Source organism: Schistocerca cancellata, chromosome 9 (assembly GCF_023864275.1).
Source record: "Schistocerca cancellata isolate TAMUIC-IGC-003103 chromosome 9, iqSchCanc2.1, whole genome shotgun sequence".
NCBI lineage: Eukaryota > Metazoa > Arthropoda > Insecta > Orthoptera > Acrididae > Schistocerca > Schistocerca cancellata.
In genome coordinates, this window is record NC_064634.1 from 95,243,463 (window position 1) to 95,256,108 (window position 12,646).

Sequence of the window (12,646 nt, forward strand, 5' to 3'; positions counted from 1 at the left end):
TGGATTGATGTATCCTCGCTAACGGAGGACATGTTGAATGTTTCCTGTAACAAAGTGTTTGAAGTCACGCTGGTACATTCTGTTGCTGTGTGTTTCCATTCCATGATTAATGTGATTTGAAGATAAGTAATAAAATGAGCTCTAACATGGAAAGTAAGCGTTTCCGGACACATGTCCACATAACATATTTTCTTTCTTTGTGCGTGAGGAATATTTCTTGAAAGTTTGGCCGTACCTTTTTGTAAAACCCTGTATTACCGTGCGGGGGGGGGGGCATTCTAGTTGAAATGAGCTTGCCATCTGTGGGCGGATATATGCGGTTTGCAGTGCCTGTGTTGTTTCGAAGTACGATGCGATATCGTTTTGTATCGTATCTGATAAAGGCTAGTTCCAGTACGTAACACATGCTCATGCAATGAACCTCACACCGGGCAGTCGTATCGACTACTAATTACCACAGGCAAGCTGAGCAGACGTCGAGTATAGCAGATAACGGGTGAGGCCTACGTCAAAGACAAAAATAAATCAACAAATAAATTGTAATGCGGGGGACACACAGACGTTATATGCGTTAGTTAACATCTGTACGAGGGAGTCCGAACTAAACACGCGCAGTAATGGGGGTTGGGTTGTTTGGGGGAAGAGACCAAACAGCGAGGTCATCGGTCTCATCGGATTAGGGAAGGATGGGGAAGGAAGTCGGCCGTGCCCTTTCAAAGGAACCATCCCAGCATTTGCCTGGAGCGATCACGGAAAACCTAAATCAGGGTGGCCGGACGCGGGATTGAACCGTCGTCCTCCCGAATCGCGCAGTAATGAATAAGGGTCTCACACAGTATAGAAAACAACAGTAGACACTGCTTATAAGTGCATACGGAATTTACTGATTCGTTATACTCAGAATTTAAAAGGACATCCTATTGACCGTCGGCGCTGAAATCTTGACCGCGAGGAGGTACGAGCAGACGAAAGTGCACTTGCCGTCGACAAATAACCCGTTATTGAAATCGATTCAGACCGACTCAAAATGTACGTGTAAAAAGCTACAAATGAATATTATCAAAAGTGTTTCAACCTCGAGCTGAAACCTCGCAATACTTGAACACTTACGCCGATGGGTCAAGATTTACACAAAGAGATCGTCACCAGGTTGTAATTTCTCAAAGATTTCACAGAAAAATAGTGAAGCTAGGGACCTCACAACACTTCTCTGACACAGATGAGTCTGGAACAAAGCGCGTTTAATTTCGTCATTCTCATACGTCTCTCCAGACACTGGCAACAGCCTCTAACAGGGCGAGCGCTCACTTACTGTCCCGAAGACAGAACACTTATCACGGTGGCCGCCGAGAAATCGTTCAAACTGTGGTATATCTTTGACACGTCTACTAATCTCTTCTGTTTGTAAAAACTTGCCCATGAAATTAGGCTGGCAGTGGTTCCATCCTACTAATGCATGTGTGGTTAAGTCGTGCAAATATTCAAACTTGGAAAACATTAATATAGGTACAGAGAAGGGATATGAAAGGATCAGGATGGACATGCATCAATAAATAAATGAAACAACTCCAAAGACTTTTGTTTCCCTGAGTAATTAAATGCGCAACAAGAATGTTGGCACTGAATATCTGAAAATAGCACCAAATGAGATCGATAATGAAATGGTGTATACGGTACCGTTTCAAAAGGCTGTTTATTTCATTTCAATCAAACCTGAATGACTTGGAAATCATTTATACCACTACTAGACATTAAAATTGCTGCACCAAGAAGACGACGTGCTACAGACGCGAAATTTAACCGACAGGAAGAAGATGCTGTGATATGCCAATTATTAGCTTTTCAGAGCATTCACACAAGGTTGGCGCCGGTGGCGAAAACTACAACGTGCTGACATGGGGAAAGTTTCCAACCGATTTCTCATACACAAACAGCATTGACCGGCGGTGCCTGGTGAAACGTTGTTATGATGGCTCCTGTAAGGAGGGAAATGCGTACCATCACGTTACAACTTTGATAAAGGTCGGATTGTAGCTTATCGCGATTGTGGTTTATCGTATCGCGACATTGCTGCTCGCGTTGGTCGAGATCGAATGACTGTTAGTAGAATATGGAATCGGTGGGTTCAGGAGGGTAATACGGAACGCCGTGCTGGATCCAACGGCCTCATATCACTAGCAGTCGAAATGACAGGCACCTTATCCACATGGCTGTAACGGATCGTGCCGCCACGTCTCGATCCCTGAGTCAACAGATGGGGACGTTTGCAAGACAACAACCATCTGCACGAACAGTTCGACGACGTTTGCAGCAGCATGGACTATCAGCTCGGAGACCATGGCTGCGGTTACCCCTGACGCTGCACCACAGACAGGAGCGCCTGCGTTGGTGTACTCAACGACGAACCTGGGTGCGCGAATGGCAAAACCTCATTTTTTCGGATGAATCCAGGCTCTGTTTACAGCATCATGGTGGTCGCATCCGTGTTTAGTGACATCGCGGTGAACGCACATTGGAAGCGTGTATTCGTCATCGCCATACTGGCGTATCACCCGGCATGTTGGTATGGGGTGGCATTGGTTACACGTCTTGGTCACCTCTTGTTCGCACTTTGAATAGTGTATGTTACATTTCAGATGTGTTCCGACCCGTGGCTGTACCCTTCATTCGATTCCTGCGAAACCCTACATTTCAGCAGGATAATGCACGACCGCATGTTGCAAGTCCTGTACGGGCCTGTCTGGATACAGAAAATGTTCGACTGCTGCCCTCGCCAGCACATTCTCCAGATCGCTCACAAATTGAAAACGTCTGGTCAACGGTGGCCGAGCAACTGCCTCGTCACAATACGCCAGTCACTACTCTTGATGAACTGTGGTATCGTTTTGAGGCTGCATGGGCAGCTGTACCTGTACACGCCATGCAAGCTCTTGGTGGAGCAATTTTAATGGTTAGTAGTGTATCAAAACGATGTACTAGATTAATAGAAATAGCAAGGTTTCATGGTAATAGGCGCAAGAGGTGGAACCATCCATGGATTTATAGTTATGTAATAACTGTATAAACATACAGCAACAGAGGACATCGTAAAAAATTGTAAAAATTGCATTAGGAAGAATTATTCACTGGTTTTCTGTAAATGACCTCTGTCTTAATTTTAAGAACATACATATTCAAGAATATTTTGGAAAGCTTTCCGTTGGAAAAACAGCGATCGGTAAAATTATAGTAAAATAATTTCAGTAAAACAGCATCGATCACCTGTGTGTCGTATATGGTTCGTTTGATGACCGGTTTGCGCCTTTTGTAAGTCGATTATCAGACCATCTGTTTACTCCTCGGTGACGGCAGGAGCCGGTGGCGTGGCGCAGGATGCTGTGGAGATTCGTGAAACACTGCAGAGCGGCCTTTACCACGCCACCGGCTCCGAAAAATAATCTTATGAAACACCGAAACCGGTCGGCAAACGAACTGTATATGACGTACATCCGATGGAGGCTGTTTTATTGAAATAATTTTAATGTTACTGCACATTCAATGCTTCGCTTCGAAGGGCGCGAAAGCAGGGACAAATTTAAATCTTGAGCAAGAGATAATAAGTAAAGGAGAAATTTTAACTCTTGGGAGCAAATACACATGAAAATTTTAATTTAAAAAAAATCTTTTTTCAGTCACTTTTGCAGTTCGTGTTATGGAAGTTGTTGGAGTCAAACAAACCACACTCATGCTCATAAATTAAGGATAATGCTGATACACGGAGAAACAACGCTCTGGTGGGCGGTTTGCGGGTTTAAATCAGCCCGGGATATGACCTTGCGGTGAATTTGACCTGCGGTCGTCGTACGGTGGCGCTGGCAGCAGTCCACATACGGAGAGGTGTGTTGGTGCATGTCAGAGTACGGTGCAGCGAGTAAGTGTGCAGACGTTTTCAGACGTGCTAATGGTGACTGTGTGTTGAAAATGGCTCAACGAACACATATTGATGACGTTATGAGGGGTCGAATACTAGGGCGACTGGAGGCTGGTCAAACACAGCAGGTCGTAGAACGTGATCTCAAGATTATGGCAACGATTCCAGCAGACAGGAAACATGTCCAGGCGCTACAGTGAAAGACGTCCACAGTGTACAACACCGCATGAAGACCAATATTTCACCATCAGTGCCCGCAGACGGCCACGGAGTACTGCAGGTAGCCTTGCTCAGGACTTAAAAAAATGGTTCAAATGGCTCTGAGCACTATGGGACTTTACTTCTGAGGTCATCAGTCCCCTAGAACTTAGAACTACTTAAACCTAGCTAACCTAAGGGCATCACACACATCCATGCCCGAGGCAGGATTCAAACCTGCGACCGTAGCGGTCGCGCGGTTCCAGACTGAAGAGCGTAGAACCGCTCGGCCACAACGGCCGACTCACATGAATCACCTCAGTACAAATGACAGCTCCGCCAGTCTACTGTCATTTTATAGTTTGTTTACGTGACATTACTGCCGTCTGTGTTTGTGAACATAGCTATCCCTTTACTTTGTCACTTCATTGTACATCGAAATTGGACAAGGTGGCAGGTAGTGGTCTCATACACCTAGATAGCATTTCCCGTTAACAGCGACCGTTTTGCCTTATAAATACGTTCAAAATTTACCTTCTTCATTTAAATTATATATATTATTAATGAAAGCGAATCTCTGACTTTCACTGTTGTTTCAGTTTGTTTCCAAATAGTTGGCTGTTGTTTCTCTCTTCGAAATCTCACACGATCAATGCATACGACATCACTGAAATTTCTTGTTTGGTAATTTAATAAAAGCGACATCACATTACCACTGTCAACGTTAAGTAACGTGAGTTCGGTTTATAACTGCTATCACTCACAGTCGCACAACTTTATAGCTGGTATTTTAAGTACACTAAGTGATCAAAACTATCCGGACACACCCAAAAATATACTTCATATTAGGTGCATTGTGCTGTCACCTAATGCCCGGTACTCCATATTAGCGACCTCAGTAGTCATTAGACATCGTGAGAGAGCAGAATGGGGCATTCTGCGGAACTCAGGGACTTCGAACGTCATCAGATGATTGGGTGTCACTTGCGTCACACGTCTGTGCGCGATATTTCCACACTCCTAAACAGCCATAGGTCCACTGTTTCCGATGTGACAGTAGAGTGGAAACATGAAGGGACACTTACAGCACAAAACCGTACAGGCCGACCTCAACTGTTGACTGACAGAGACTGCCGACGGTTGAAGAGGGTCGTAATGTGTAATAGGCAGACTTCTATTCAGACCAGCACGCAGGAATTCCACGCTGCATCAGGATCCACTGCAAGTACTATGACAGTTACGCAGGAGGTGAGAAAACTTGGATTTCATGGTAGAGCGGCTGCTCATAAGCCACACATCACGCTAGTAAATGCCAAACGACGCCTCGCATGGTGTAAGGAGCGTAAACATTAGACTACTGAACAGGCGAAAAACGTTGTGTGGAGTGACGAATCACGGTACACAAAGTGGCGATCCGATTGCGGGGTGTGGGTGTGGCGAATGCCCGGTGAACGTCATCTGCCAGAGTGTGTAGTGCCAACAGTAAAATTCGGAGGCGGTGGTGTTGTGGTGTGGTCGTGTATTTCATGGAGGGGGCTTGCACTCCTTGTTGTTTTGAGTGCCACTATCACAGCACAGGTTTACATTGATGTTTTAAGCACCTTCTTGCTTCCCACTGTTGAATAGCAATTCGGGGATCGAGCACCTGTTCATAAAGCACGGCCGTGGTGGAGTGGTTACACGACAATAACATGCCTATAATGGACTGATCTACACAGAGTCCTGACCTGAATCCTATAGAACACCTATGGGATGTTTTGGAAATCCGACTTCGTGCCAGACCTCACCGACCGACATCGATACCTGTCTTCAGTGCAGCACTCTGTGAAGAATGGGTTGCCATTCCCCGAGAAACCTTCCAGCACCTGATTCAACGTGTGTCTGCGACAGGGGAAACTGTCGTCAAGGCTAGTGGTGGGCCAACACCATAGTGAATTCCATCATTACCGATGGAGGGCCCCACGAACTTGTAAGTCATTTTCAGCTAGGTGTCGGGATACTTTTGATCACATAATGTATATGCCACAATCATTTTGTAGGTATTTTAAGCCTGCTCCTGCCGGTTAGAAATTCCTATTAGGTCTGAAAAAACTCGGCTAACTCTTTAAAATACTCTGTTGAAGCGTGAAATGCGGTCATCATAATATAGACTTTCATCGAACATTAAATCACTATGGAGAGACAATAGTCTCGAGTTATTCGTCATCTGCCCTATAGATGGATCGTAGTCGGTAACATCCCACGTGACTCTCTGACTCTCTGATCCATTGGAACGGCGTACCTCGTATTCGTAAGTCACATTATTGTTCAGCGACGACAAAACCTAACCTCCTGTTTACCTTCCAATATCTGTGTTCGTCCATAAAAATCTAGAGCGTCGTAGACATCGGCGCTCGTTTAGATGCCGTATTGATTAAATTCAACATGCTGTTGGTAACTGGATGAAATCGACATATGTGAAGGTAATGTAGGTTGTACCCCTGGGCCTTTGCTGTTTAAAATTTATACCAATGGTCTGATGAATAACGCCAAAAGCTGAAGGTTCTGTTGTCTATAAGAAGTTAACGACGCTGGAGAGATCAGCGAAATGGAGGGAATACCTTTGGGGGACTGATGTTTGACGGAGCGACTGGCAGTTGACACTGGACGTAAATAAATGTAATATATTGCACACAGATATTCGAAGAGATCCATTACTGCTCAACTACTATTGCTGATAAATCGGTGGAAACAGTGACGAACGTAAAATATGTAGAAGTAACGGCACGAAGCTACCTAAAGTAGAACGACAAAGTAAAACTAATTATAGGAAAACCAGATGTAGGGTGATATTCTTTGGGAAAATCCTAACGAACTGCAATTCATCCATGAAGGAAGTGGCTTATAAGTCACTAGTTTCACCAATTTTTGGACATTTCTTATCATTTGCGACACTTATCGATTGGATTATTAGAAAAATTTAGAAGATCCAGAATGATATTTCGTCACACGAGACTGTTGTGGAGTTTCCCCACGAACTGCAGCAGCAGACGTCACAAGAGAGGCGTTGTGTACCACGGAGTGGTTTACTATTGAAATTCTGAGGGCATACCATCGAAGAAGAGATGGAGAACTCCTACATACATATTGCGAAATGCCCACGTCGAGAAAATAACAAATTTGGAGCTGATGGGACATTTGTCAACAGCTGCTATTTTCACGCAACATTCGCGAATGGACGTTTGTAATGTTGTTATGTGTAATGTTGTTGCTTTAATTTGTTCCGAAAGCGGTGCTGATATTCAAGACCATACAAGTGGGTTAAAAGCTGTGAGCTAAGTGAGGAAGTTAACCTTGCATTACTGCGCAACTGTTTCACCAGGTATCCAGTCTACTTTATCAAATTCCCAACCAGACTAACATGAATTATAATCTTTTAGTACTCATCTTACGATAACCGGTGGTATATATATATATATATATATATATATATTTATATATATATAAAGACAATTTAAATAAAAGAAATAAATAAGTTTATATTTAGACATTTATTTTAACATTGATCATTGTTCCGTTAAAATTTCAGCATATCAAACGTGATTCATAACTAAACTGGTGCCTTATTTAGGACTGAGAAAATGTGAGTTTGTAATCTTACGGAACACATCAAATAGGGAGCCAAGATTGGGAGACTACATACAACACTGCATTCATAAAATAACGCACGAAGAACATTGAAACATATCCAAGAGGAAATAAACCACAACCAACCGATTCAATTTTACCCAAAGAAGTTACGTTCGTAGCGCAATCCTGTCCGTCATGAAATTACCACACACTGGTATACTAAATTCATACTAACTGTCTGTGAAATCTTCCCGAAAAGAAGAGCTGAGGGCTTCTTTGATGCTTACACCCACATGCTTCACGTGGTCAACTTGGTTTACACAAAGAGTGTAACTCCACAATAATAATTTTTGATAATTAAAATAAATTACATCGAAACGCAATTTACAAAAGAAAATCCTCGAACTGGTTACTATCGTCTTACTATTAACCTGATGGGTCAAACAATTGTATAAGCACGTGGTACTGGTCTCACAAAGTACACCCCACGTGGGTTGAACATGAAGAGAAGTTGCTATATTGAAAAATATTGTCAAGACGAGACGTTATAATCTCACGCACATTCGCATTTAAGATTGATGATCTTAGTTAGAATTACTGATCAACACGTAGTTCCATTTTACTCACAAAGTAGTGACAAAGCAACTACCGGAAGATATTCTGAACTTCACACTCGAATTACACTGCGTTGCAATTTAAAATAATTAGATCCAAATCTGAAATAAAGGTGATTAAATTTTCAGTTAGGCTGAACTTAAGAAATCCATTGTCCTACGGACTTAGCAGAGACGCGCTTAGCCGGAGATCTTACCACTTCAGACGCTCGCCGCGGACACACTCCATGGGCCGCTACCGAGCGTGCTTAACAGATACAAATGGAAGTGACCAGAGAGGCAGCTTCCTATACCAACATGACAAGGGACAGACAGGACCATACTAAGAATAGAAACCTCTCTGCTTTCAGAAAGCGTAGCTACCTGTTCCGACGTTGGTCCTACTGTTCTCTAGCAGACAGGCTTGTCTGCTACCATCAAGCATGCAACTACAAATACATTTGCTCATTCATCCTCTCACACAGAAGGGAAGGGGGATGACAGTATCTTATCATATACAGTATATAAAAGAAAGCGGATGTAGGTTCCGTATGAGACTGTGTGACTTGAATTACATATAAACTGTGTTTTAAAGTGTAGTAGTGTGACAGATCGTTCTTGTTTATGTGTAAAAGTAACACGTTCCACTGCTCAGTCTCCTCCCAGATAGTCAGAAACACCAAGGTAAATTTAGAAGAGGAATTTATGCCGTAAATGACAACATATTTAAGAAATTAACATGAAAGGAATCCAACACAGACCTTTCAAGGTGGAAGGACGGAAATGATATTGGTACCATAAGTACCCTCCGCCCGACACCGCGGAGTGGTCTGATTAGTATAGATGTGGCTGTAGCAGCGTCGAAGACTCGCTGCGAATTGCTAGAGTGAGAAACTATAAAACACTGTATTGGGCTTTCACGTCGCGAAATATTCATTTGCATAATGCTATTAGTAGTTTGGTAACTGGGTAACGGGCCATTGATAGATTCTTAGTGGTAGAAAGTTGTTTTTCCTTTCTTTTTGGGTATTTTTTTATCTTTTTGTAATGTCAGTACGTAGTACCAATAATGAGTATTGTAGGCACTTTTTATGAGAGTTAAAGTAACTTACGGAAGTGCAACCGTGTGAGGTCGTTGATAACCTACGATATTTCGACACCGGAGCACACCTTGCCATTTTCAAGGCATAACTGCAGTAAGTAGTTACTGCAGTAAGTGGTGTGCAAGGGAACGTAAGAACTCCGTTTCCAGAGAAACTTCAGGAAGGTGACACACACACTATAGACACAGCGCCATCACAAACGAAAGACGACCGTCATCAAACGTTATCGATAGAGATGTGGTAGCATTAATTCTACCTCTCTGTTTTTTCGACAATGGAAAAGGCAGTAGTCCAAGCAGAATGTAAATAAAAACTATCCTCTATATTTATAAGGTTAATGGCTAACTTGATGTCAACAGCTTCCTTGAATCATATTATCCCAGTAGCTGGAACTGCATGCCAGAATCTCCGTGTTCTCATATTCTGTAAGATGACAGGTGGCAAGACAACGTTCTGCAGTGTACGATTTGCTCGGCTGTTGTAAGCGTGTGTGACGCATGTGCTCAGTACACCGGTCCTCCACAGTCCCGATACTTTGACCAATATATGACGTGCCACTACTGCAAGGAATACACCCACCTTATGCAAACCAAGATCATCCTTTACGAGGACGCCGATCTTAGACGGTCGTCGACAAACACATTTCACATCATATTTCCGCAAAATAACGACAATTCCTGGTGGAAATGCTCCCTGCATAACCTAAAAATCGCAGCTCTTACTTGCTACAGTTCATGTCTTGAAAATGGAAAAGTATGCTCCTGTAGAAATACCGGCGGTTGTCGACGACATCACACCTCTACATTCCCGTAAGTTATTCGAGATAGTGTACTGTGAGAGAAAGTCAATACATGACTTGTCTTCTTTATTTTAGCTATCCAGATTATAGGATGTAAATATTAAAAATAAATAAGTAAATAGAATCTCTTCAATCTGGGCAGCTCTTTGCCGAACAATACAACAAAATGTTTAAAGATATGAGCCCTTTTATCGATCGATATCAATATCAGCTGTATATCGAATTAAATCGGGTGATGCTGCGGGAATTAGATTAGGAAATGAGACGCTTAAAGTAGTAAATGAGTTTTGCTATTTGGGGAGCAAAATAACAGATGATGGTCGAAGTAGAGAGCATATAAAATGTTGACTGGCTATGACAAGGAAAGCGTTTCTGAAGAAGAGAAATTTGTTAACATCGAGTATAGATCTAAGAATCAGGAAGTCATTTCTGAAAGTATTTGTATGGAGTGTAGCCATGTATGGAAGTGAAACGTGGACGATAAGTAGTTTGGACAAGAAGAGAATAGAAGTTTTCGAAATGTGGTGCCACAGAAGAATGTTGAAGATTAGATGGGTAGATCACATAACTAATGAGGAGGTATTGAATTGAATTGGGGAGGAGAGGAGTTTGTGGCACAACTTGACTAGAAGAAGGGATCGGTTGGTAGGACATACTCTGAGGCAGCATCAAGGGATCACCAATTTAGTATTGGAGGGCAGCGTGGAGGTTAAAAATCGTAGAGGGAGACCAAGAGGTGAATACAGTAAACAGATTCAGAAGGATGTAGGTTGCAGTAGGGGGAGATGAAGAAGCTTACACAGGATAGGGTAGCATTGATAGCTGCATCAAACCAGTCTCTGGACTGAAGACCACAACCACATCAATATCAGGCTCACTAGAAGTCAATGCCAACAGATGGTCTCTGCTCCATGTAGACCGCTCTGCATATCTTGACAAAGGAGAGGTAGTTCGTTCCGCTCCGTATGAGGAAAGGTGCGACGCTTTAAATGAGTTTCGATCGCTCTCCCCCGAAGAACAGATTAAACGGCAAGGCGTCCCCAATCTGCACGAAGCACTCGCTGGACCCGTAGTGGATGGCAACGTTACTTCTCTCCTGTGTTGACGCCTTACTTATTTCTACCGAACAAGGAAAACAACGCATGACGGTAGCTAGCTACAATTTGGGACACTGCGAAACTTCTAGAGCGCCAGCTGTGGAGTATGGTCGTTACTACTGGCCATCGATCGGCAAAGATTTGGACTGACGGTTCGCAGCTATCCGAGCTGTGTTGCCCAGTCCACCTCAGACACTGCCAGTTCTGCCGTCGCAATGACTATGCGCGCTCATTGCTGAAGCCATGACGAGTATTTTTGTTAACCCACATGGAAGGTCGCCGTTTTTGTATCGGATCCCCTCAAGAAGGTGTGAGTTTCATGTGAATGGACATTATTAAAAAAAATTACGAAGCGGTTCATGCTCAATAAGCGCACGGACGTGGTTGCAGCCTGAGACGCCCGTTAAATCCGCAGGGCAGAACAGGTGATTAGGATTGTGGAAAGGGCCAAATAAGGTGTCGGTCAGGTTCACTCAAAATTGTAATTAATTGTATTTTAATAAAACCTTTAAACCAAAACGGCAAATAGCCGAACCTTTAGAAATACGATTTTCAAAAAGGCAATTTTTTCAAGGCTTGTAAGTAGGCTGTTTATGTTTTCTTATTGGCAACGTTACGTAGCGCTCTGTATGAAAATCACTGGCTGTGCTGTGTGCAGTCTGTGGCTAGTTTGCATTGTTGTCTGCCATTGTAGTGTAGCGTTGCGCAGTTGGAGGTGAGCCGCCAGCAGTGGTGGATGTGGGGAGAGAGATGGCGGAGTTTTGAAATTTGTAAGACTGAATGTCATGAACTGCTATATACATTATGACTTTTGAACACTATTGAGGTAAATACATTGTTTATTCTCTATCAAAATCTTTCATTTCTAACTATGCCTATCAGTAGTTAGTGCCTTCAGTAGTTTGAATCTTTTATTTAGCTGGCAGTAGTGGCGCTCGCTGTATTGCAGTAGTTCGAGTAACGAAGATTTTTGGAGAGGTAAGTGATTTGTGAAAGGTACAGGTTAATGTTAGTCAGGGCCATTCTTATGTAGGGATTTTTGAAAGTCAGATTGCGTTGCGCTAAAAATATTGTATGTCAGTTTAAGCACAGTCATGGATAATTTTTCTAATAAGGGGATGTTTCAGGCTGAGGGCCTCCAAACAAGAAATCGTAAAAGTCAACAAAATAAAAATGCAGTTAAAATAGCAAATGAAATAATTTAATAATATGTGGTATGACTGCTAGGCTGGAAAGCCTCAAGGCAAAGGTAGATAGAACAAACATATGCAAGGTGCAATACAAGCGACTGAGGGCCACAATTTGAAAATTTTAAAATATATTACCATAATCTTTTA